General features: G+C 40.3%; 1 long non-coding RNA gene across 1 annotated transcript in view; it reads right to left on the reverse strand.

The window, feature by feature from the left end:
- Positions 1-6227: 6227 nt before the first annotated feature.
- LOC124861843 overlaps positions 6228-25468 on the reverse strand; it is a 137307-nt gene continuing 118066 nt past the window's right edge. Inside the window, exons 5-6 of the long non-coding RNA XR_007036767.1 lie at positions 7030-7202; positions 6228-6848 (exon numbers count right to left, since the gene is read on the reverse strand). This is a non-coding gene — a long non-coding RNA (uncharacterized LOC124861843). The remainder of the gene's footprint in view (positions 6849-7029; positions 7203-25468) is intronic.

Here is a 25468-nt window from a genome sequence, read left to right on the forward strand (position 1 = left end):
GCTTTCTTCTCAGATCTGCAGAGCATCTGTTTACGTTCTTGAACTCTCCTCTCAGTGTCAGTTGTTTCCTCCACTGTAGTGTGTCTGGCTGTCAGACAGAGACCACTTCAGAGAAGCCTTTTTAACAAGTCAATGTCTAGGTACCCACTTACAAGTGCATTGCTTTAATTATTGATGTTTGCCTTTATAAATGTGAAGAAATTGACAGAAAGTTGGGGATGTGTTTTCTATCAGAGTTTCAAACTTTGAGATATTAGGCGTCAGATGAAACTTCAAACAAATGGCCACTGAACTATTGTACTGACCCGAATTTTGAGAAAGGCAGACCAAGGTGAATTTGCTTTAAGATTCTGACACCATGGTCTTACCTTGTGACATAAGAAAATCACTGCAAGCTTAAGTTGATTTATGATTGATTTCCATCAAACATTTTCACTTAATAAAACCTTGTGAAGTTTAAGAGGGTAGTGCCTTCACAGAAATTCTGGCTTTAGGTTTGACACATCTACCTCTTAGGGCCTCAGGAATCTGTTTTACTTGTTAAAGTTTTAACAGATTGACCTTGAATGCCACTGAAGTTATTGCTATTCCTGCTAAAGTATTTTGGAAGTGCAAGTCCAGACTGCTGTTAAATGTACAAGGCAGGAAATATTTTACTTGCAATTTTGTGAATCCACTGTAGCTTAAATTCAAACCAAGGTCTAATAAAATAAATAAAATCATGAATAATACTAACGAATTTACAGGCTGTTTGCGAGGTAACATGTTTTTTATGCTCACTTAGCCCTTTAACAGAAGAACAAAATGTAACTATGTGTTAATCCTTTATTTATATTAGTAAGTTGGTTTAACTATTGAGCCTCCATAATGAAAGAAAGGTGGCAGTAGCAGTTAGAAGCAGCATTAGCGTTAGCTGCATGAAACATGGTAGCAGTAAGTAAGTATTTCTTCAGCATCAGCTTGAAGAAAGGTTTCAGTACCATTTGAAGGTAAAATTGCCGTCTTCTGGACTGTTGGGATTATGAATCAGAGAATATTATTTAATATTTAATATTAATATTTTAACATTTTATCAAATAATATTTTGGTCTGTTAAGGGTTGTCTTGTGAATACCAGCCCAATAAGGCGATGGTATTAGGACAAAATAGAAAGGCGTGAGACGAGCTCTGACATTATTGAACAGCATAAACTCTGCACATATATGGGATGAATTCACACAATTTCTTAAAATACAAGAATTTATTAACAAAAATAAGTCAACACAAAGTCAAACATATTTAAATCAACAAACTCTTTAGTATGCTAAAACAATCCAACTAAACTACCAAGCAGAATTAAAGAGTAACAAAGACTAATGGACTATGTACAATATAAACAAGTTGATTAAAGATGATTGAAAATCATGACCAAAAGAGTGATGCAACATTACCATGCAATGTTTATGTTTGAGAACCAAGGATTATCTTGAAGAATCTGGAAATGAAGTTAAGTTAGTCTTGGAACCAACTTAGGCAATAATCAGCAAACGTTTAGACAACCATTCACAATGCAAGATCAGATAAAATATTATTTTAATAAAATAATGTTTTAAATAATGATCTGCTGAATAAAACCAACCTTCTGGATGACCATTTCTCAACTGTGTCTAATTAGCTGCTTTTATTTATTCAAATAATATTTAAAGAAATATTATTAAGGGAGTATTTTGGAAAAGAGACAAATTATTCTGGAGAAATGGGGCTTAATGGTGTTTACTTAGTTATCAAATTTAGTAAAATGATGTTTAGGGACTATTATTCACTAGCTTGAAAACTAACAACCTTTCTGTTAAATACTCTTTAGTAGCAAGCACGTGTTCTTACCGGTTAGCCGTTGAGCTAACAAAAGAAGCTGATAGCTTAGCACCAGAAACAAACACCTACCTTTAAAATACCTCGGTTAATATAAGGGTTAAAATGCATAAGCGCAGACGACGCGTTATGATCAATCTTCTGTGTTTAAAATAACCCTTTAAATAAAGTTTGTCTTAACTTTAAAAACACACTGACAAAGAACACAAAACTGAACATGTGTGCTGCAGATATTCTGCTAGCACCAAGATAGCTGAGTTAAACACAAACAAAACCAAACTTCATAAAATGAAAAACGTTTAGATCATTTCAATCTAAATCCTTCTATTTCTCTGCTCTGCCCAAACCTAACCTCGTATGAACTGTGCTGAGGAAAAGCTGTCCGGGCGACGATGAAGTTTGAAGAGAGCTCTGTGAACAAAAGGTTAGCGTCCAGCTAACCACTGGAGCAGTGGCTAGAAGACAACTCGTTCTGTCCGCTGACCACACTGCACGTTAACTGCCGTAATGCGGCTACTCGTTTGTCCTCCTCTCAGGCAAGGAGAACCGCTTCACTCGGCTTGTAGAGACAGCGTCTCTGCAGGGACTTCTCACATGCGTGTACCTTAAGTCCCATTTTTATGAATGAATACTGGGTACACAAACAGTTATTCAGTCATATTTAACTTGTGCATAGGGTTGCCAACTCCTTGATAAATAAATAAGGGACACCTCCTGGTAGGGCTAATCAACCCCACTGTCTGCACCTCTACCGGCCTGGTGATTTTTTTGACCCTTTTTCTTTGTGTGAAATGACTTTGACTCGAACCCAAGTTTAATTCGATGCATGTTTTGACTGATACAAATATCCATGGAAAAACAATTATACAGCAATTTATCAAATAATTTATTCTTTTTGCAAAATAAAATTACTAGACAAAAACAAATATCCTTCTGAAATAAATAAACCACTATTGAAAAGACCTCGGTCCTGCTTAACTTAAAACAATATAAAAAAGCATAACAGTATAATACAAAACATTTTCATAATAGTGCATTTAGTGCAAACAAAAAGTCTGTAGAAAAGTTGTAACTATAAACACTTTTGCCTTAAAGGCCATGACTGTACAGGTGTAGTGAAAAAAATATTGAACTAGTGAACTAAAAACTGCAGTTCTGAATTATGTGGAAACAACCTATTTTTTCCATTTATATTTCATTTGAGCTCTTGCTGCTGCAAGGAGTTGTTTGCTTTTCAGGACTACCGAGTAAAACTCTGAGCAGGACATTTCATTAATTAGACTGACAATAAGCTCAGTTCTCATTAATTCTGTAGAACATTTGTTCCTCACATCAGTCCACTTATTTTTCATGATGGAGACAATATTTTACACAAACCCACTAGAAGAAGGGATGCTGAGGACAAAGGGTACAATAGCCTGGATGTTGGGGATGTCAGCTGCCTGAAGAACTTGCATCCACCTCTCTGCTGTTCCACTGGACTGACACTTCGCCTTTTCCCAAGAGACTGTAGTGAGGCACTCTATCTATCTATCTATCTATCTATCTATCTATCTATCTATCTATCTATCTATCTATCTATCTATCTATCTATCTATCTATCTATCTATCTATCTATCTATCTATCTATCTATCTATCTATCTATCTATCTATCTATCTATCTATCTATCTATCTATCTATCTATCTATCTATCTATCTATCTATCTATCTATCTATCTATCTATCTATCTATCTATCTATCTATCATAAGAGCACAGTTGTAAAAACCTTTCACGGTGTCCGTAGATCTCCTGCGGCGGAAGCACGGCGCGCTGGTTACGAGCGCTGAACAAACACGGGCCTTTTTTGTCACGTAAGCGGCGAGGAGACGCTGGGGAAACCGTATCTGATGGGAAAACGCGAATCGACGTAACACCTGTATCTATCCTTAGCAACGGTACCTGCTGGCCAATGAGATGAGTCGAAATATTCTGTCAGCTCATTGGTCACAGAGCAGGATATGGCTGGTAATGAATTTACCGTAATGTTAAATATAAAGCACTCCATCATTTATTAATTCTATTGACATTTTAGTGAAGATTTTAGATCCACCTAATAATACGGGACTACGTGCGTCCCGTTTCAGCTCAATACGGGACGCGTACTTTTTATTCTAAATACGGGACGATTCCGTTTTTCAAGGGACGGTCGGCAACTCTACTTGTGCATATGATCGTGTGATCTTATGACACTCTTGGATCCAGTTGAAGAGTTATGTCTGTTTGCCAGCAAAGAGTGCTTTTTCTCCCCTATCCCGACCCTCTGGAAGGCCATGTGGAAGAGGGCGGATGTAGCAACAGCTGTGCTTTTATTTGGCCAGTGGCATCACAGGAAGTCCACAGTTATCCTGTTTCCTGGCTGTACCAGAAGAAGGTTAATGCACTTTATTTTGAAAAGTTCCAGAAGAGTTTATACCGTAGTTTAATGTTGAAATCCATGGCTGGGTCCCAGCAGGACTTTCTTCGCAAAGATCAACTATGGGTCTCTGTGAATGTCTCCATGCAGCCCACATTTTTGTGACCCGGTTGGCTAAAAAAACAGGAAGGAGAGATTTTCTAGTATTTGCTGGATGGTAATTGGTTGTGGCAATCAGAACAAGAGTTAACATTAGCTCGACAGTAAGAACCAGTAGAGTCATAAGTAGTGTTAGCACTAGCTCGATGGAAGGAGGCAATAGTTGTTAGTAGAGTTAGCATTAGCAGGATGGTAAAAGTCAGTAGCAGTCATGTGTAGCAGTAGTACACGTAATTTGTGATTTTTATTTACAACCAAAAGAAGCTACTTTACATATTTCAGTGACTTTTACTTTTTAACCCCGTTTTTCATTTTAAGCTCTTTTTATTTCATGATCTTATATTCAAATGAGGGGGCGGAGATTTATCTGTGGGGCGGTGCTGGGACAGCAGGGCCGAGCTCAATTCGTGGCTGTGGTCGGCAGAAACATGCCACTGCCTGCCAGAAGACAGCATGCCGGAGGGAACCAGGGGTTTCTGCAAGGATGCCAGAAGGTGCCAGACCGGCCGTAAAAGCCTGCCACGGCGGTTGCCGCTGTTTTTGTGGAAGCTGTTTGTGCAATAAGTCTTCGTCATTCTTTCAGCACGTCATACACACACATAGTGCTATTTATTTTCCAAAGTAACAGGCTATAACAATAATAACATCCCGTTTGCCGATAATCAGCATTGGTTTCCACAAAAACAGCAGCAACCGCCGTGGCAGGCCTTTATGGCCGGTCTGGCACCGGGGTAGCCAGGGGCTTCCTTGCGGATTTCCCTGGCTCCCTCCGGCATGCTGCAGCACTGACGGCTGCAGCCCCGGCATGCTGCTGTCTTCTGCCGGCCACTGTCACGAACTGTGCTCAGCGCCACCCAGCAGATAAAACTCCGGCCACTCATTTGAATATAAGGACATGAAATAAAAAGAGCTTAAAATGAAGAACGGGGTTAAAAAGTAAAAGTCAATGAAATACTAAAGTAGCTTTACAAAATAAAAGTGTCACAAAATAAAACTGCATTATAAAATACATAAATACATAAATCTTTAAGTAAACTAAATAAATCTTGAAATTAATTAAATAAAACAAGATAAACATTTATTTTAACATAATTATTTTGTTTTATTTCATGCGGATATTTATTTATTTCATATAATATTTATAAATAATTTATCAATAGCAGTATTTATTTATTCATTTAATTTTGAATGAAACGGCTCTCCATACCAAATGCTTATGGAAGTATTTCTGAATACATTCAACATTTAGACAGTGATGTCATGCACTGATTCATGAAAAACAGCATGCGTTTGGTTGGAAAGACCTGTACAATCTTATTGTTTTTCAAAAAGAATCAAACAAACACTCAGGAGCATTCACAGTCAAAAATATTTGCCCAATATTTACCCATCGAGACCTTGGCAGTCATTTAACTCATAAATAAGAAGTCCGAATATTCAGAGGAGATGCTTAAAAGTCAGTGCATCATTTACCTATTTTCTTTCCTTTCTAAAAGCAACATTTTGCTCTTAAAACACTTGTCGAAACTGTTTGCGTGCACTATTAAAAAGAACACTTCTAACAAAGACAAAAGAGCCAACACCAACAAAATCACTGCAGCAACCTACACAAGCAAACGAAACATGCATAAAAAAAACATAATTTATCAAAAATTTACCTGGATAAAATATTTGCCGCCAGTCCTAGAGTAGTGGCCCAGCTCCTATGTTCCCATTGGATCAGTCTATTTAGAGCTTCATTCCTGGTTTTTTACGACTTGTACAACTGATTGCCAAGCACAAGTAAGTAGTTTTAAAGATTTTAGTTGGAAATATCTTGCTTTTACCCAGAACCACACAAGGCAAGGCAGTAATAGAAAAGAATTTGCCCTCTACCTCTTGTCCAGGTTCACATAAATAGTGATTAAATGATGTAGGCTACGCTCGCTCTACATTCCATGTATGACCAACAGAAGTTAAACTTTTTTTTTCACATTAAAGATTTTTTAAATGAAGAAACAGTTTGTCCTGAGCTCATTCTCCTGTTTGTTGCTGAATTAGGCTAAATGACTGTGGGAATAATTCCACAAATATTGTAAAATCTCAAGGGTAAGTGTTTTTTAACTTTTGGTAAAGACTTCCTGTTTTGAATTTTCATCAGATCCACCGTTCAGTTACAGTCATGACTTGCATTTATAATTAATGTGGGGATGCTCTACACTGTACATGTCACAAATTTTGCACAGCCTCTTGTAAAAACATTTAAAACTCTGTGTTGGTGGTTGATGGTAGAGTATATCTTTAATAATCCACATGCCCTGCAGTCAGCTGTGTTTTCAGTGCATGGAACGCAGGGGTCCTGTAGCCCCTTCTGTGTCTGTCTGACATTAAGATGTCGCCACTCTGGCCCACAAAGCCACTAATAGCAGGGTCTCGAAGAAGGCTGCTTTACACAAGGGGAATCTGTGGGCACAACGAGGTCAATCTTTGGTTTGGAGGGAAAACAGAGAGGTCTGCATACCATCTCTTTAACTGCCTCCTGTGTTCCACAGTATACTTCAGAAGAAGAGTACACAGCAGCTAAATGCACAGTGGTGATAAATGATACTTTTATGTATTTTGTTATCTGTGTAAGCCGGCTTACCTGAGGTTTGTGTTTCTGACGGATTATAGACGCCGCAGAGAGTCCTTCACATCTGGCAGGCTGGCTGTCAGCCAGCCCCAGTGATGGGCTCCAGTTGTGGCAGTGGGCAACGTTTGTCAGGGGGAGGGTCTGAGTGTAGGCGGACCAGCTGGTAATGCATCAACTTGCCAGGTCTAAATGGAAGAAACCAGAATTTATATCTTCAAGTTAACACGGGCTGTTTAAATGGCAGATTTTAGACAACTCTTACTTTTAAAACATAGGGGATGTGAGAATGTGTTTGAACTGCCTTAAAGTCTGCTGATGAGACATTTAGCACTCCCGAAATCCTAATTCTGGAAATGTAAAGCCTCAGATACAGTACTGTGAAAAAGGTTTTTGGGCACTTGCAAATTTGATTTGCTTTTATGTGACACCTAAATGTTCAAAACTAAATTTCGTATCAGACAAAGAAAATAAGAGTTAACACAACAAGTAGTCCTGTCCAGGGTGTACCCTGCCTCTCGCCCATAGACTGCTGGAGATAGGCACCAGCACCCCCGCAACCCACTATGGAATAAGCGGTAGAAAATGACTGACTGATTGACAACAAGTAGTTTCCAAATGATGATTTCATTTATTAAGGGGGAAAAAAACCTATCCAGATCAACCTTTAAGTGAAAAAGTAATTACCCCCTAAACCTAGTTAATTGGTCATGCCAACAACTGACATCAAGAGCAGAATTCAAGGTTCCCTCAATTACGACAAGTCATTCTCTTTCTGAAGCTGCAGAGCAGCCCTAGACCATCACACCACCACTACCATGTTTGATGGTGCCAGATGTAAAAGGACGCACACCTTCCAAAAACCTCCACTTAGATGCTGTATTCTTTTGTTATGTCCTGGCTGAGTAACTTTGGAGCAATTTTAGTGGGCCAATCACTGCTGCGAGGCTGCATTTGCAAATAATGGTTCTCACTTTGGTTCACTGAAGGCCTAAATACCTTAGAGATGGCCTTATAACCCTATCCAGATGTAGATGTCAATGACTATTTTTCGTGTGTTCTTAAATTTCTTTACATCGTGCCATGATGTGTTGCTTTTAACATTGTAGAGCAGGGCTGTGGCTATCGGTGATGCAGTTTTTACCAGGGACCACCCTGGGACCAAAGTGGTACAAAGGGTGAAGGGCGTCATTTAAAGTCATATAAGGAAATGAAATAAAATAACATTTTAATTATCATTATATTTTGCTGGTGGTGATTGCAAGACTTGCTGACTTCTTCTGAACTCTTCAGAGATGTTAGGGCTGATATTGCTAATATTACAATAACTTTAGAATTGCCTTGTGATGACAAACAAATGCAATTTATAAATAGTAAAACAAGTATCCAATGTACATTTTTTCCAAAAAACAGAGTGGAGGACCTTGTGACTGATGGCATCACAAACACTACAGGAGAGGGGGGCAGTGAATCGCATTGATACCATCAGACATTACGCCTGATAGGACTTCATCATCGACCGACAGAAGGTTCTAGACCTGAAGAATATTTGCCTGCAGAAATCTTCAATTGCCACCACCAGATTTATCTGTCATTGACGAACTAGAGTCTCAGCCAAGATTGACAAGCTTCCCTGGAACTGTGATATCAGTAACATTATGCTGCTTTTCTTCAAGTTGGGTAATAATGACTTCATGTGGGTTGAGTATAGTGTGTCAGTGCAGGCCATTTTGTCCAAATCCAACAGACATTTAGGGTTCATGCAGGTTAGTTATCAGTTAGATAGAGACACAGCTTTTCTCTTTTGTCTATTGAACGGAACCTGTCCGACTCTTTGGATTACAAAGCAGTGATATCCATCTTTAACAGTAAGCCCCAGCTCCTTCATCTTGCTTTTTGGACGTATTATAGAGATGTATTATTACAACCCCAAAAGTAGGCCTAAAATTGTTAATTTTGCTTTTATTTGTTGGATAGTTTTGTACCAGGTTATAGGGACTTTGCTATAATATACAGTAATGTGATAACATTCTTGCAATGCTGCTTATGGAACTTTGAATTGTTTTGTGTTAGTGTTTGTAATATTATTTTATTGGGGTTCTTTGGATAAATGTGAAGGTGCATGTGGCTAGACTGTACTTTAAAAATTATAGACTGTATAGACTGAGCAGCCGGAGCACACAGTGGTGTCTGTGTTGGATATACTATGTTTAATTTGGCCTGGACGCTTCTTTCAAAGCTGTTTCTGTCGGTTTCTGGTGTCTGTTGATATGTGTATATTGACGCATATCTGATGATGCAACAGTAGAAATTATTTTGAAATATGTTTATTAGGCCCACTGCTGCAGAGGGCTGCTATTGTGTTCCTGAACATGGCAGATGCATTTTCTGGAGTTGATCCCTGGAAATTACTAAGGAACGTTCTGCTCCTCCATCTGGTTTCAACAACATACCTGGACGAGGTTAGTGGGGGGGGGGGGGGACTGTTTGCTGCAAGGAAGAAAGGGTTGTAGGAAATATAATTAGACGAGGAAAGAACTGAAGAAAAGCAAATGAAGAGAGAGTTCTGCCCTACTGGCAAAGGAGAAACTGACAGAAACTGCAAGAGGAGAGTTGGTTCCAACTCAAGTCAGCACATGTTGAAAGATAGCAGAGCGACTGGCTGTGAGTGATTTTTGTCACATTAAAAGAACCATAAAAATGAAAAAAACTGGTCCGGCAGAGTTAGTGGGTTCACAGCTGGGTTTACTGGAGGAGGATAACATACTGTGCAGGCCTATGAGCTGAGCTGTGTATCATTTGGAGTTTGCCTTTGTTTCCTTTCACTATGGAAAAGGTATACATCTTCTGTCAAGTGTTCCATGTGTTCGTTCTCTCCTCTGACCAGGATACGCTTCCTTGCATGCACGCACATGCACTCATAAACACAATGATGCAAGGAGACCATTCCTGCCAAGGTACATAATCATATCTAAGACTGTGGAGACATAGGGTCGGAGTCAGGTTGATGACGTAAAAAAGACACCAAGGAGAAAGAAACAAAACAATGAAACCTATGCAGAAATCTATTTAATAAAAAAAAATTTTTAAACATAAAAAGATGATGATTAACAACTTAAATAACAAAGATCACACAAAAATCATTAATGGTTTAAAAGTACATAAATACACAAGCGTGTTCACACTTACACGCACAGGTGTTTGGATTCAGGTGTTAACAGATACACAGATGTTCTATATTGAGCCGCAGTTCCCACCAAATACATCTTTCATTCATTAGTACCGTGCACTTTTCAGTAACAATGCTGTTGTTATATATGTTTCTGCAATCTTCTAGGATGTTCTCTTCATCCTTCTTTCTCTCCTCTATTGTTTTCTCCTCTCCCTTTTTCCTTTTTGCCCCTTTTCCCCCACTCTCTCTCACTTGCTTCATTTTGTTTTCTTTCCATTTCTGTATCCGTGTCTACATATATATATATATATATATATATATATATATATATATATATATATCACTAAAACCTTTTTGGAACATAAACGCTTCAACTGATTCAGTCCAAATTTGCTGCAGTTATAGCCAAGACGTTGATGAATACAACCTGGGGGTTCTCCTAGGATTTCCAAAGGATTTTCATGGTGTTTTACAATATTTATTTAGAAACAAATTAAGGCAAGAGCCAAAAAATAGAAAATGTTCTGTGTTTAATTATGAATAAATCAGACATAGTAACGGTTGCAACAGTGGTTCCACTGGAAATATATTCATTTATGTCTTACCTTTACACAGGCATGTGATTTATTTAAGGTATGTAATTCAGGCGGAAATTGCTCTAAAACCCTTAGGGCTTAACAGGCTCGGGTCCTCCGCCATGCCGTGCCTGACACTTCTAGATTTGATGGATTTTATCCCCAGAGTTAGCAAGGATGAAATTCACACCACACTTTTCAAATATTCCTTAAAAAAACAAAAACCTTGATAAACTTGTATCATTTTCCTTCCAAGTCATAATTATGCCCTTCTTTGTTTTGGCCTATCATACAATCCCAATGACATACATTGAAGTTTGAGATTGTTATGGTGAAAAATGTGGAAAACTTCAATGGGTATGAGCACGCTTATGGGACGCCCATCATTTATCATCCCTATTTTCTTCTGTCAGTGATGTTTACATTGTGCACAAACGAACCTTTAAATTATTTTTCTACACACACTGCAAGATTTGATTTGGGGTTTCTAACTGAAACACAGGTTGAAAAATGTTCCACTGTTCAACCAAAACCAGAACCTCACTGGTACTCTAAACTACATTTGACTTGGATGCAGAAGCAAAATGAAATGTAGGTCAAACCAGAAAGAAGCCACAGTAAACTCACTCTGAGGACAGATTATTATCTCAGAATGAAGGAATATGCTATACTGTTGTCATTTAATCCAAAAACAGACTAAATTTATTTTCTGCACCAGTGACAGTGCTCGGATCCGTGACTCAGAATCAGTCCCTTTTCCAGTCATCTACTAGTGAAAACATATTGCATTTTGCAAAGTAGGTGAGGCCAAAAGGAGGATGCACTCCAGTTAACTTCAGTGACATGGCCTGCCCAGGGGATTGGGTGTACTTGCAAGGTATATTGAGCCTATAATTATGGTTTCAACTGTTATGGAACTGGTTCTCTTTTGATGGGCTCAATTACCAATTTAGGTTGAATACACAGCCAGTTCTGGACCAGTTTGTGATTGGATTAAATTGGCATAAAAGCTCAGTCCTTTCAATGATTTTTATTCCTGATAATATCCATGGCAACAAACGAAAAGCAGTCCAATGTTGTCAGACAGGATTAATTTGATGTCTACTACAACAATAAAACATTAAAAAAATCAACTGTGATCTTCAAAGTTAATGAAACACATTTAGATTATCATCATTGGTGCAATTAGACATTGTTGCTCAAGTGCATAAATCGTGCAGATGATTATTCTCCCCACCTGCAAATACTATCAGATCTGGTCTGTTTCCATGCCAGTAATAAGCACCCGAGAGAGCCAAGTTCAGATGGAGAGAGACCAAAAGGTACGTACATCAAGATGATGAAATCCGTAAGGCACACACGTAGGTCAGTGCTGAACATTGTGTGCTTCTGGCTCCCCCTCACCCCTTCTTGCTCCTCTGTTTCACGCACACGTACTCACATACCACTGTTACGCAACTTACTTGGTCAATGATAGCAGGTGAGGGGCTTCAGGTTTGGCTGTATGGCAGTAGAAGTAGAAGGGGAAGACATTTTTGCGGGGTCACCAAGACTTACAATACCACACCACAAATGATACCACACCACATGCTTTTGCTCACAAAGAACACTGACGTAAAGCTTTTAAACTGTAGAAAATGAGGAGGACAGGTTGACCCTAACCTTTAGCTTGAAAACTTGAAAAAACTTGAAAACTGCAGCATATTGCTAAAAATCTCCCAATGGGCAGGGTTTTTTTTTAACCAGTTGGCAAAATCTGTATTATTTCTGCCTTTGTTTATCACTCAAACTGGAAAATTTTGACAGAATCCTGTATATTTCCATATGCCTGCAAATGCTAAGGTTATAAATCTATTCTGATAGTCCTCTTTTAAAATGTTCTTTATGTGTTGAATTCTGTCCCACTGTTATACTGTTATTGTTGAATAGTTGAACAATACAAGTCCAAGTGTGGACTATAATGACATGAAATAAATTGTCATCAAATGGATGCCCTCTAGTCTACCTACAGCTCTGCATTGCTGTAGTTGACAACTCCATTATGCTAATGCATATCTGTGTTTTGTTTCTGTGACGTAAAAAGACATGATGCCGAAGGAAAACAATGCTGCCTCACTACACATCTGATACAGTTGCATATAGAATTTGATCAACCCCTGAGCCAGGCTGTCACAGGCCTTTTGGACATGTCAAAGTATTTTTAATTGAATTGACTTGAAAGTACTCCAATGAATGAGTGTCGCAGCTTTTACACACCATATTTGCTGCAAGTCTGTACCACTGCTACAGAATGGACACACCTCAAATGTCTTAGCAAGGACCCAGTAATGACAATATTCAATTTTAAGCTATGCCATGATTTCTGCATTGCTGAAGATTCACTCCCATCAGCAGGTCAATTGCTTGAAACTGAAAGTGAATTTCAGTCCTAATAGAGGACTGAGGTTTACAACCAACCAGAGACGGACTTGTTGTAATATGAAATACATTACATTGGAGACCAAATAGAAATTATGTACCCTATTTTTTTTTTCTAAAACAGGTTCTTTAGACAGAGAGTCCCAAAGATGTCTATCCACAGTCTTGTGAAAGAACTGGAACAGCCCATTGAATATAAATTTTGTTCAAAAGAAATGTTCACATATCTACAGGATTTGGACAATGAAACTGAAACACCTGGTTTTAGACCACAATAATTTATTAGTATGGTGTAGGGCCTCCTTTTGTGGCCAATACAGCGTGAATTCGTCTTGGGAATGACATATACAAGTCCTGCACAGTGGTCAGAAGGATTTTAAGCCATTCTTCTTGCAGGATAGTGGCCAGGTCACTACATGATACTGGTGGAGGAAACGTTTCCTGACTCGCTCTTCCAAAGTGGCTCAATAATATTTAGATCTGGTGACTGTGCAGGCCATGGGAGATGTTCAACTTCACTTTCATGTTCATCAAACCAATCTTTCACCAGTCTTGCTGTGTGTATTGGTCCATTGTCATCCTGATACACGGCACCGCCTTCAGGATACAATGTTTGAACCATTGGATGCACATGGTCCTCAAGAATGGTTCGGTAGTCCTTGACAGTGACCCGCCCATCTAGCACAAGTATTGGGTCAAGACAATGCCATGATATGGCAGCCCAAACCATCACTGATCCACCCCCATGCTTCACTCTGGGCATGCAACAGTCTGGGTGGTACGCTTCTTTGGGGCTTCTCCACACCGTAACTCTCCCGGATGTGGGGAAAACAGTAAAGGTGGACTCATCAGAGAACAATACATGTTTCACATTATCCACAGCCCAAGATTAACACTCCTTGCACCATTGAAACCGATGTTTGGCATTGGCATGAGTGACCAAAGGTTTGGCTATAGCAGCCCGGCCGTGTATATTGACCCTGTGGAGCTCCCGACGGACAGTTCTGGTGGAAACAGGAGAGTTGAGGTGCACATTTAATTCTGCCGTGATTTGGGCAGCCGTGGTTTTATGTTTTTCGGATACAATCCGGGTTAGCACCCGAACATCCCTTTCAGACATCTTCCTCTTGCGTCCACAGTTAATCCGGTTGGATGTGGTTCGTCCTTCTTGGTGGTATGCTGACATTACCCTGGATACCGTGGCTCTTGATACATCACAAAGACTTGCTGTCTTGGTCACAGATGCACCAGCAAGACGTGCACCAACAATTTGTCCTCTTTTGAACTCTGGTATGGTCACCCATAATGTTGTGTGCATTTCAATATTTTGAGCAAAACTGTGGTCTTACCCTGCTAATTGAACCTTCACATTCTGCTCTTACTTGAAGAAGAAAGGGGACAGTCTCATAATGAATGAGTAGCTTTCATGAATATAAAATGTCAAGACTTACTGGTAGAAGACTAGACCACAAAAGGAAGAAACTCGGGAGAACCAGGGACCATGGGTGGACCTCAGAAGTAACCAGCACAGAATGAGAGAAACTGAAATATGCTAGAGGGGTTGATTGAAGTGAACGCAGATGGGTCTAATTAGAAGAATGAATGGCTCCTGTGAGAGAAGCTTGGGGAAAAGCTCAGGGAAATGTAATAAAAAACAGAACTACACAAAGATCTAAAGATCACTTTAACCAGAAAAGAATACAAACCAGAACACAACCCAAAGGGATTAACAGGGAAACAGTAAGTAAACACAACAGAAAGGAAGACTGATAACTAAAACTTAAACAGGAACTATGGTCTAAAATGGTGAAACTAAAGACTACAACACAGATCAGTAAATAGATGAAACACTGAACTAAATATGGATGCCAAAAGAGACACAACCAAAATCACAAAATAAATCGTTATTTCTTATTTCAGCAGATAGCTGCCTCGTTTTTTCCAAGCTCCCAAGATACAGAGTAGAAATCTGGACGGGTTCTGTGATGGCAAGTTGACCAGGTCCTGTTACAGCAAAACATCTCCAAACCATCACACTAATGGTGCGTTCACACCGAACGCGATTTCAGCGAATTTTTCGCCTCATTTGTGTGCTTTTGCCCGCTTCACATTCTGCGTGAACTCCGCGTTGGCATTCGGCAACAAGCGGCAAAGCTCCGCCGTGTCATCAAATAGGAGGAGCTTCCATCTGCTGCTTGCTGGTTTCAACTGAACATGGGGGACATGGATTTCACGGATAATCACTGTGTTTTACTTGTGGAGAGCCGAAAAACGCCGCCGACATCAATGTCCCTGGGTTCACCAGATTCTTCAGGGACGGGAACAGTTCGAAGATTACCACCCCCTACTCCAGGAGCTGCGTCTGGATGATGGTCGATTTCAGCGGTACTTCCGTCTATCCAGGACCCAGTTCGAAGATCTGCTGCCCCGCGTTGGGAGACGAATCAACCTCCGGGACGCCAACTACCGGCGACCGCAGTGAAGCCAGCCCGAAGCCGGACACCGGACACTCAAGCTCCGCGGAGCCAGCGGCATCCAGCCCACGGCCGATCCGAGTCAGGCACCCAGATTTCGGCTAGCTGCTCTCTGTTGCTCCCACTTCTGACGCCCGGTGGTTCACTTGGGACCGTCAATAAGTTTCCGAACCAAACAATCGTGGAAAATCTGAGTGCCTGAATCGGATCAACCGTGAGCTAGATGCCGCTAACTCCGCGGAGCTTGAACATCCAACTTCAAACTAACTTCAACGCGGTTTACCGGCACTGTATCCCCGCTGCTGAACACCTGTCCATCTGTCTTCGGTGAGTAAATAAATCTCAGCTCAGTAAAAAAACAGCCGATTTTTAATGTCCACATCTCCTAAATATAAGATATTTGTGCCTAAACATAACCAGGCCAGGTCCTTTCTGTACTTGTCTCGGTAAAAGTAATTAGTTGAGTCATACAACTCTGGCTTGCCGCACACCGCCACTATGATCTGGTCCTCCATCATTGACAACTGCTTCTTCTCCGCTTTGGTCCTTCACCCTATGTCACAGCCACATCCAGTCCCTGATTGGTTGACGCGACGCGAATTTAGGATAAAGTTCAGATTTTTCAACTCGTCCATCGCGCCGCTCTGCTCCCGCTTCGCTTGCCGCGCCTTCCACGCCGCGCCCTCCGCATCCTTCGCACCGCACCGCGCCGGTCCGCTCCTGAAAGCGCCTCTACATAGGGATAACATGTAAATTGGCCGCTCCTTTCGCAGAAATCGCGTTTGGTGTGAACGCACCTTTACAGCTCTATGTTTCACAGATGGTATGAAGGCTCTTACTTGGGAGGATGTGCTAACCCGGTGTCCACAAATAATCTGGGGAAACCCAGACATACCTCTCCTCTCCACCCTGGATCATTCTCAATTTCTGATGACAATAGCTGAGGCTTGGAAAATGATCATTGGTAAATTGTCACAGTGTGTCTCTTGGTTCTGTATTTGTTTACATTTAGTTAGGTGGTTGCTGTCCAGTATGATTAGTCTTTGAGTTCCTGTTCTGGTGTCTTATTTTTTAGGTTACGTTCAGTTTATTGTATGTGGTTTTGATTCTGTAATTAGTTACGTTTAATCAGGTGTTTTTTCTGTTACTGTGTGGTTAGTCCTTAAGTCCTCGTTTCTGGGTTCTGTTTCCTAGGTTCTCTTCTGTTGACTATGTTTGTACTATTATTATTATTTATAGATCTGTTCCCCCCGTGTTCTGGTCCCTGGGTGTGTTTACAGTTTTGTTCTTCGTCTAGCTCCTCCATGTCCTCATTTGTCCCTATCTGGTTCACCTGCTCTCTCTGCTTCCCTGCCTCCTTGTCTCACCTGTTCCCTGTTCCTCTGATTACCTGCCCTATTGTTTCATGTCCACCTTTGTCTGTATTTAAGTTTGCCTTCGTCCTTTGTTCCACGCGGTGTCGTTATGTCTCTTTGGATTTTGTTCTTGCTCCGGATCCTGTTAAGTTCTAGTTTGAAATTGCCTTGTAATCAGGATTATCCTATCATCCAGCACCTCGCCTGCATGTAAGTGGACTCTCTTTAAATTAAAGAAGGAGTTTCGAACCCACTCTGCTTTTCTCCGTGCTTGTCTGCCTTTTGGTCCATCACACAAAAATACAACATTATGAGAGTAAATCATCATTGCAGAATAGAGCAGCACACACTTTACTGTAGATGAAACCCCAATTTGCCTTTCCATCACCCTCTCCTTTAAACCATCACTTGTACAAAGCAACCCCTGGGTTGGAGGTAGATTTAGTGCTGTTTAAATCTACCCCTAGCTTCTGAATATGGGCTTGTTTGCTGATTTCTGATATGGCACACTCATAGACGCAGAAGGAGAAATTCCTTTAGAAGACCAGAATAATGGCATTTGTGGTTCGCAAAAAGAACAAAACTGAGAATATATCACTCTGGAAGTTTTGCTGCTCGATCAGATTGCAAGGCTGCAAATCATCAAAGGTTAAAGCCTCTGTTTTCATGTCAGTTATTTATGGTTGCAGCTTTATTGGGCTCAATAGCTCTTTGTTGAGAAAACAAGCCTAGAGTGTACAATAAAATGGGCTGAATTGCTAAAACACCCTCGGAAATAAAAAGTAGTCCAAACTAAGTGAAAACTTACCCATCTGTCACCAGAGTTTTCCCATTTCCTGTTATTAGTTAGGTGTCCTTCCTGTCCTCATGTGCAGCATGTGCAGACCTCATCAGACCTTGTCATATTAATCTCTATAACCTTAATCTACTAGTTTGCTAATTTGAACGAAAATTAAATCCCAAATGGGACCATCCTACATTTACTTACAGAAATCATGGAGTTACAATGACATTTCCATGCATCTGGATAAGTAATCCCTTTTTATTATTTTGGCAAATATCTCTAAAGACCTTTAAGGTCACAGTCTCTGGCAGATTTTTGGGGCCAGCAGTGGACATACAGCTCCACTGGGTATCCCAGTCAGCCTGTAATGTCAAACAGTCCTGAATGCTGGTGGCCAGCCACTCAGGGAGATATCAGCCCCATCTCTTCTGTCACCTCGGTAAGCCTCAATGAGGGCCACGGGAAGCCCCAGGTTTGTCAGCACCTGTAGACCCACACATGAGTGGTAAAGAATGACTCAAATAATTTATCCTATTGGCTGAGGTTTTGCAAGGATGTTGGTGCTGCTGGATAGATCAACCAGCAGAATTTAATTTCAGATAAATAAGCCCTTTGAGATCGCAGAGAAAATACAATAAAATACAAGAGAGGTGAGGAATGTGTCAGTGAATTCCTGCAGGTGAAATCTTGTTTTTTTGTGTGCGTTTGCAGAATCCATACTGATCCAGGTATGATTTTTCTCCACAGGTGGGTCCAAACACACAAAGACGAAGCTACATAACAGCTCATAACTTAAGAATGAAACACCAGTTACTCTAACGAAAGTGTGTGTGTGACCGGAGGCGTTAAAGTTAGCTGACCCACAAAGTTCTGGCGCCAGAGTCAACATGTGCTTTGTAAGCAAGTGTTGAACTTGGAAGTAGGAATTGTTACTTTCAGCAGGGATTTGATTATGATGTGGTGTACGTATGAATGAGGAAAAGCCGTGTCGCAGCCAGCTGAAGTTTTATGTCACTCCTCCATGTGCTTCATATTAGGGCCTTGTTTTATATTTTGTGGGGAGGGAAGGCACAGCTGAATTGACTCCTCAGCTTGTTTTTAATAGAGTGCCGCTGGCTCACATGTCAATTATTAGAGATTTGAAGCTGTTACACTGAAGCTTTGATTACTGGGAAATGTCTTGATTGACAAGGAACCTGATAGTGGAACATATGATGTGTTGAATGAAATGAGAGTAATCCAGCACAATCGTGTAGTTAGAGCACTTCATAGCTGTTAAAATAAGCAGTCAGTCCAGGCTTTCACTAGAGACAAATTTTAAGTGATAATATTTTTGTGAATAAATCCAATTAGAGTGATGGGAAAAAGTGCACCTTTTTTCAATTCCACTATCTATTACAACAGGATCTAAATTCTAAATTTATTTAGCCTTATTCTAACGTTAGAATACAGAAACACACAACAGATTTTATTCATTTTTAAATGAAAATATTGCTAAAATGCTATATCTTTGGGAGAAAAAGTAAGTACACACTCGCCACGTTCATAGAATTTAGGAGGTGCTGCGAATGCAAGGTGTGACCCGTTCTATAAAGTAGGAGCTTTGTCCTGTAAGTTTCCTCTTCTGTGCGTTACAACAATGCCAGGGTAGAAAGAGATCAGCAAATACCTAAACCAGGGGTATCCAAAGTCGGTCCTTGGCGGTGTCTTGCATGTTTTAGATGTTTCCTTGCTTTAACACACCTGAAACAGTTAATTGCAGTTCAGCAAAATCCTGTTAGACAACCATCAGTGGAAATCAGATGTGCTGAAGCAGGAAAACATCTAAAAACATGCAGGACACCGACCCTCCAGGACCAACTTTGGACATCCCTGACCTAAACAAAAGCAACTGTTGCCACTAAGCAAATCTGAGAAGGGTTATAAGGCCATTTTTCAAACAATTTAAATGCCATTGTACAGTGTAAAAGACTATTCTTAGGAAGAAAGTATTTACGACAGTTGGCAATTCTGCCAACTGTGCACATTTCAGCTAATTCACCTCAAGCTCAGACTGTTTACTTGCCAGAAAAAAAACGAAGAGCTACATCTCTAGGTCCTTCAGTTAGTATTTTACATGTTTAAGTTAGCTGTTTAATTAGAAAAAAGACTGCGCAAGTATAGATTGTTAGGGGCGTATTCCAGGAGGACGTTTTTCATTTGTAAAAAGAATATGGCAGCAATTTTGTTAGGCAAAGTTCCACTTGAATTGACAGCAACATTTTTGGAACAATGTTCTGTGAGACATTGTGAGCAACTAACAATTATTGTGTTTACAATGAACTCCTCCTTATATTATTGTACCAAAGTCAAATGTGAGGCCACTTGTCTGACTAAGAAAGTTTGGGCAAAGATTATTCATGGACCATCACAATGATCCCAAACAGCAGGAAATGTACAACAGAGTGGCTACAAAGGAGACAGAAAAACTAGCTCTGGCAATTGGCCTGGCAAACCTCAACCTGATTTAAATGATAGGATGGGACTTTAAATGAGCTTTGCAAATCTCAGCAAATTTGTATGAACTGAAGCATAATTTTAAAGAAGAGTGGGGCAAAATTCCTCCACAAGTTGAGAGGCCAATAAAGTCTAAAACTATTGCAGTGTACTTAGTTTTGCTAAACATTATTTCTTGTTTGGCTTTATTTAATATTTAATAAATGACATGGTGGCACAGTTGGTAGCACTGTTGCCTTGCAGCAAGAAGGTCCTGGGTTTGACTTTCTTTCTGCATGGAATTTGCATGTTCTCCCCATGCATGCGTGGGTTCTCACCTGGTACTCTGGCTTCCTCCCACAGTCCAAAAACAGAACTGTTAGCTTAACTGGTCTCTCTAAATTGCCCTTAGGTGTGCATGGTTGTTTGTCCTGCATGTCTCTGTGTTGCCCTGCAATGGATTGGCGACCTGTCCAGGGTGTACCCTGCCTCCCGCCCATAGACTGCTGGAGATAGGCTCCAGCTCCCCCCGTGACCCACTGTGGAATAAGCGGTATAGAAGATGAATGAATGATTGAATGAATGAATAAATTACATAGTGGAATTTTGGGGGTTATAGTTAAATGCTTTTAAAAACTGGTAAAGACCAGATTTTAATTATGTCCTGAAACATGAAGATCCCAGAGCTGAAAGAAGATGCTCTGTCTTGGGCATAGTGTGGCTCATTGGTAGAGTAGGCATACCGTATGCTGAGGCAGAAGCCCTGGGTCATTTACTGCATGTCGTCCCCTTCTCTCTCTGCCCTACTTTCTGTCCAGCTACTAATGAATAAGGGCCACTAGTGCCAAGATCATTCTTTCTTTTCACCATCACTTTAGCTAGATAGGATTCTGTGAAGTACAGAGATCATCCAGTGGATGTTTTTCAATGCATTGATTACTTTAACACCATAAAGAGATTTCTTTTCAAAATCCTGTTTTTTATGCAAGCAGAAAATGTTTTATTCTTGAGAAAGAAATCCAACCGAAGGTTAACAATGGTTGCTGACAGCAAAAAGACACCATCAGCATCTGCCTTGAAATAGCTCCTCTGCCACAACAAAGTATTTATAACTTCTATATTGTGCAGCCAAATACAGTACTTCTGGAACAAATCTGACAGTTTGGCTTGCTGTCCTACTAATACATTAAAATCCTCATCCCGGCGTCCCATATGCTGGACAGCTTTAAAGCCCTTCTTTTGAAGTGTGTCCTGACAAGTCTAGAGGCTCTAGAGATGCCTTAAAGAAACTCTCCCCTTTGCTTGGGGACAAACATACAGAATGTACAGCTCTAATTGGTAACATAAATCTAGGCTGCATGCTGATTTGAAGAAGCTGTATGACTCCAGAGCTGTGCCAGTCCTCGCGTCATAGCCGCGTGAGGAATTTGTTCAAAACAAAGAAAGAAAAGCCAAAAGATCTTGTCAAAGATCATTTCAACTGTGCCAGCTCTTAGAGGTTTAGAGTCGAATATAATACTAAACATGCTGACGCCCTGCACAGAAACCATTTATTAGTTTGACCCAGAATGCAGCTATACAGCCTGATATATAGATTCAATTGTGGTAGCATTTGCTCTTCCTTAAAAATGCCAAGACAATTACACATTCCTAGAGTGATAATACTACCATTGTACTGGAAGTCTACTAGTAACAACCCAAGCTCATGGTGTCTTTTTGCCTGTTCTGCTTGCACCATGCCTGGACAATAGGATATTGTTAATAATCCTTCTGCCCCAAGAAAGATGCTTAATGAAAAGGCTTCTGCCATCGTTGCTGCTTCATAAACAGACCAGGTTGGTAAGGAAACAAGACAGTAGTCATTAAGGATTAGAGTCATGTTTGCTCGCCTAAGGGCTGTTGAGTGAGGATTTCCATGATTGTCAGGCTGCGGTGAGCAAAGCGAAGAAATCTTAGGTGCACATGTTAACTTTGACAGCGCTGCAATCATCATGACAGCATATCAATGTTGAAAGTGTATACAAATCAATATAGGTACATAAAAACACAAGCTTTCACTCTCTGACAAGTATCTATTTACAGATTGACTGTTTTGTCAGTCCTGGATGGTTCCAGGCTTGCTTTACCTGAGGCTCCAGTTGAGCTCAAACATGTATCCGAATCTGTAACACTGACTGAAAACATCTAGACCTCACAGATTCTCAAAGACAGACTTGCGGGTGTTTGAGAATAAATGTATGAAACGTGTGTGCAAAGAAATTACAGTAACATGTTAATTGGGATTGTAAAAAGGTGCATGTCCTCCTTCTGCTAGATATCCTGTAAAAAGCAGTAAAAAGCCAATCAAAGCTTGTTGTAGACCCACTGCTCCTCCACATCGAAACGAGTCAGGTGAGGTGTTTCAGGATGCCTCCTGGAGGTTTTCCAGGCACATCTAACAGGGATTAAACCCTCAGGAAGCCCCACAACTCTTCATACTTGGACAAATATTTCGAGCTCCAAGTCATAAAACCAGAAGAACACCCTCTGAAGTTGAAATTGTGACTGGAAAAAAATCAGAGCCTGCCAAGCAACCCGGCATTTAGTATCCAATATGACTGCACACATAAAATGTGAGGAAAATGGCCAATATTAGTTATTTATAAGCACTTCTAAGGGTTTTTGTCTCATTAAAGCAGTGATACAGATACACAAAATGGCCAAAAGTATTTGTCTGTCTACTTTTACATGTAGATGAACTTTGATGACATCCTATTCTTAATCTATAATCTAATTTGTTGATGGACCCACCGTTGCCAGAAACAGCCTTTTTATCTTTTGGGTAAACATCTTCCAAAAGGTTTAGGAGTGTGTTCACAGTCAGATGACCAAACCAGAAATTCAATTCAGTTTTATTTATATAGCGCCAATTCACAACACATGTTGTCTCAAGGCGCTTCACAACAGTCAGGTACATACATTCCAATTAATCCTAATCATTGAACAATGCAGTCAAAGTTAGTTATTTATTCAAATTGGATAAAACGTTTTTCTGTCAAAGGAAACCCAGCAGATTGCATCCAGTCAGTGACTTGCAGCATTCACTCCTCCTGGAAGAGCATGTAGAGACAGTGGACAGTCACTGGCGTTGACTTTGAAGCAATCCCTCATACTGAGCATGCATGTAGCGACAGTGGAGAGGAAAAACTCCCTTTTAACAGGAAGAAACCTCCAGCAGAACCAGGCTCAGTGTGAGCGGCCATCTGCCATGACCGACTGGGGGTTTGAGAGACCAGAGCAGAGACACAAAGAGAACAAAGAAGCACTGATCCAGGAGTACTTTCTATGGGAAGGAAAAGTAAATGTTAATGGATGTAGCTCCTTTAGTCGTTTCATCTACAAAGAAAGAACAGATAAACTCTGAGCCAGTTTTCAAGGTTAGAGTCTGAAAGAGAGCACATAGAGTTAATCACAGTAAAAGCTCAGTCAATCGCCATGTCTAGGAGAGAGAAAGGGTTAAACACTAAAAGACAGGGCCATGTGGATCATCGGTAGAGGGTGAGCATTAAGTTGTTGCCAGCAGAAGCTTGGACGATGCCTCTCTCCAGAAAGGTGTCACAGGTAGACACAGAGCCAGGCCATGTGTAGCTTCTAGGAAGAGAATAGAGAGAACAAGGTTAAAAGCTGAAATAACAGCAAATAATGCAAAATTGGAGAGTAGTGTGAGAATGTAGCGAAGAGGGTGAAAGTGGTCGTTATGTCCTCCAGCAGCCTAAGCCTATAGCAGCATAACTACACAGATAGTTTCAGTTCAGATTATTTAGTTAAACGGCGCTTATTTACAGCAATGTCGTCATAAGGCACCTCACAAAGGGTCCCACTGATGGTCATTGTTATACTAAAAACTACAAGGATTGGGAGAAATGCAGCTGCCGCTATAATTCATCTCAAAGGTGTTCAAGAAAGTTGAGGTCAGGATTCTGTGCAGGCCAGTCGAGTTTCTCCGCACGGAACTTTATCCACCTTCAGCCATAGAAGTGATCGGAACACCAGAATTTATTAATTTGGTGCTGTGACCCAATAATTTTGGCAGCATGGTGTACTTCTGTTAAATACATGTGAACATGTAAAAATGATTTACATCTTAAATTGTTTTACTAATACCAGCTAGAATTAGTAATACTAGAATTCTAGAGCTAGAAATTCAGCTCAGGTGTAATGTCATTTCCTGTTCTGAGCTTTGAACTCCAATGTCTGGGTTTTCTCCTTCGCAACCGTGCTTTACTAAAATTTATTAAATAACAAAAAGAAAAGCCTACATATTTTTCCAGTTTGCAGCATGCATGCAAATGCATGTAATCAGCTCATTCTCTGCAGGGTCTGTTTCAGCTGACATGCTCGCCTGCTCTCTGACTCTGTTATTTTAAGATCCCTTATCTGTACTTCAACCTGCTCACACTCGTGCATGGATTCCTTGTTCTTCCATGAATGCATGCAAAACTTTCACTTAAGGAATAATGGAGCAAACAAAACAAAAAGGAGGAAGAGGATAAAGCCTTAGAAGAGGTGTAAAGAGGCATAGTTGTCCATTAGATCAGTAAATGATGAATAGGCTTATACATTTCCAGATGAGAATACAGATATATTTATTTGCATAAGGTCAAAACCCATGCAGAGCAGATGCACAGGATGGATTTGTACTGCAGTTAAGTGGAAGGATTTAAAACAGGGCCTCAAGTCATGCTTGCGTAAAATCTCTGTATGTATGGCCCTTTTACTGGAGAAAGTCTCTCCTGAGGCTTTATTTGAATTGTTACACCAGCATATCACTTCACTATAGCTGTAATACCCCACAAGGCTTTTCTCCCTTACATCTCAAGGTTCAACTGAAAACAGTTCCTAAAAGGAAAACCAATTTCAAAGAAGGGTAAAAAATGTATTCGTATAACGTACGCCAAAGAAAAAATTACTTTTTCAATGCTGTCAATGAGGACCTTATCACAGAAGTGTACATATTACAGCTGCGCTGTCAGATTAGATCCAAGGAAACTTAACCCTCATAGCACTGCTTTCTGGATCCAAAAGCTGCAGAACAAGAAATCATAGGAGAATACATTAAAATCGATTACCAGCATCTATTTCAGTTTTGTTTGCCTCCTAATGTGTGCCTGGAGTGATGGCATCATCACTCAGTGGGTGGGCCATGTATATCTATTTTCTTT

The sequence above is a fragment of the Girardinichthys multiradiatus genome, chromosome 24 (assembly GCF_021462225.1).
Source record: "Girardinichthys multiradiatus isolate DD_20200921_A chromosome 24, DD_fGirMul_XY1, whole genome shotgun sequence".
In the NCBI taxonomy this organism is placed as follows: Eukaryota; Metazoa; Chordata; class Actinopteri; order Cyprinodontiformes; family Goodeidae; genus Girardinichthys; species Girardinichthys multiradiatus.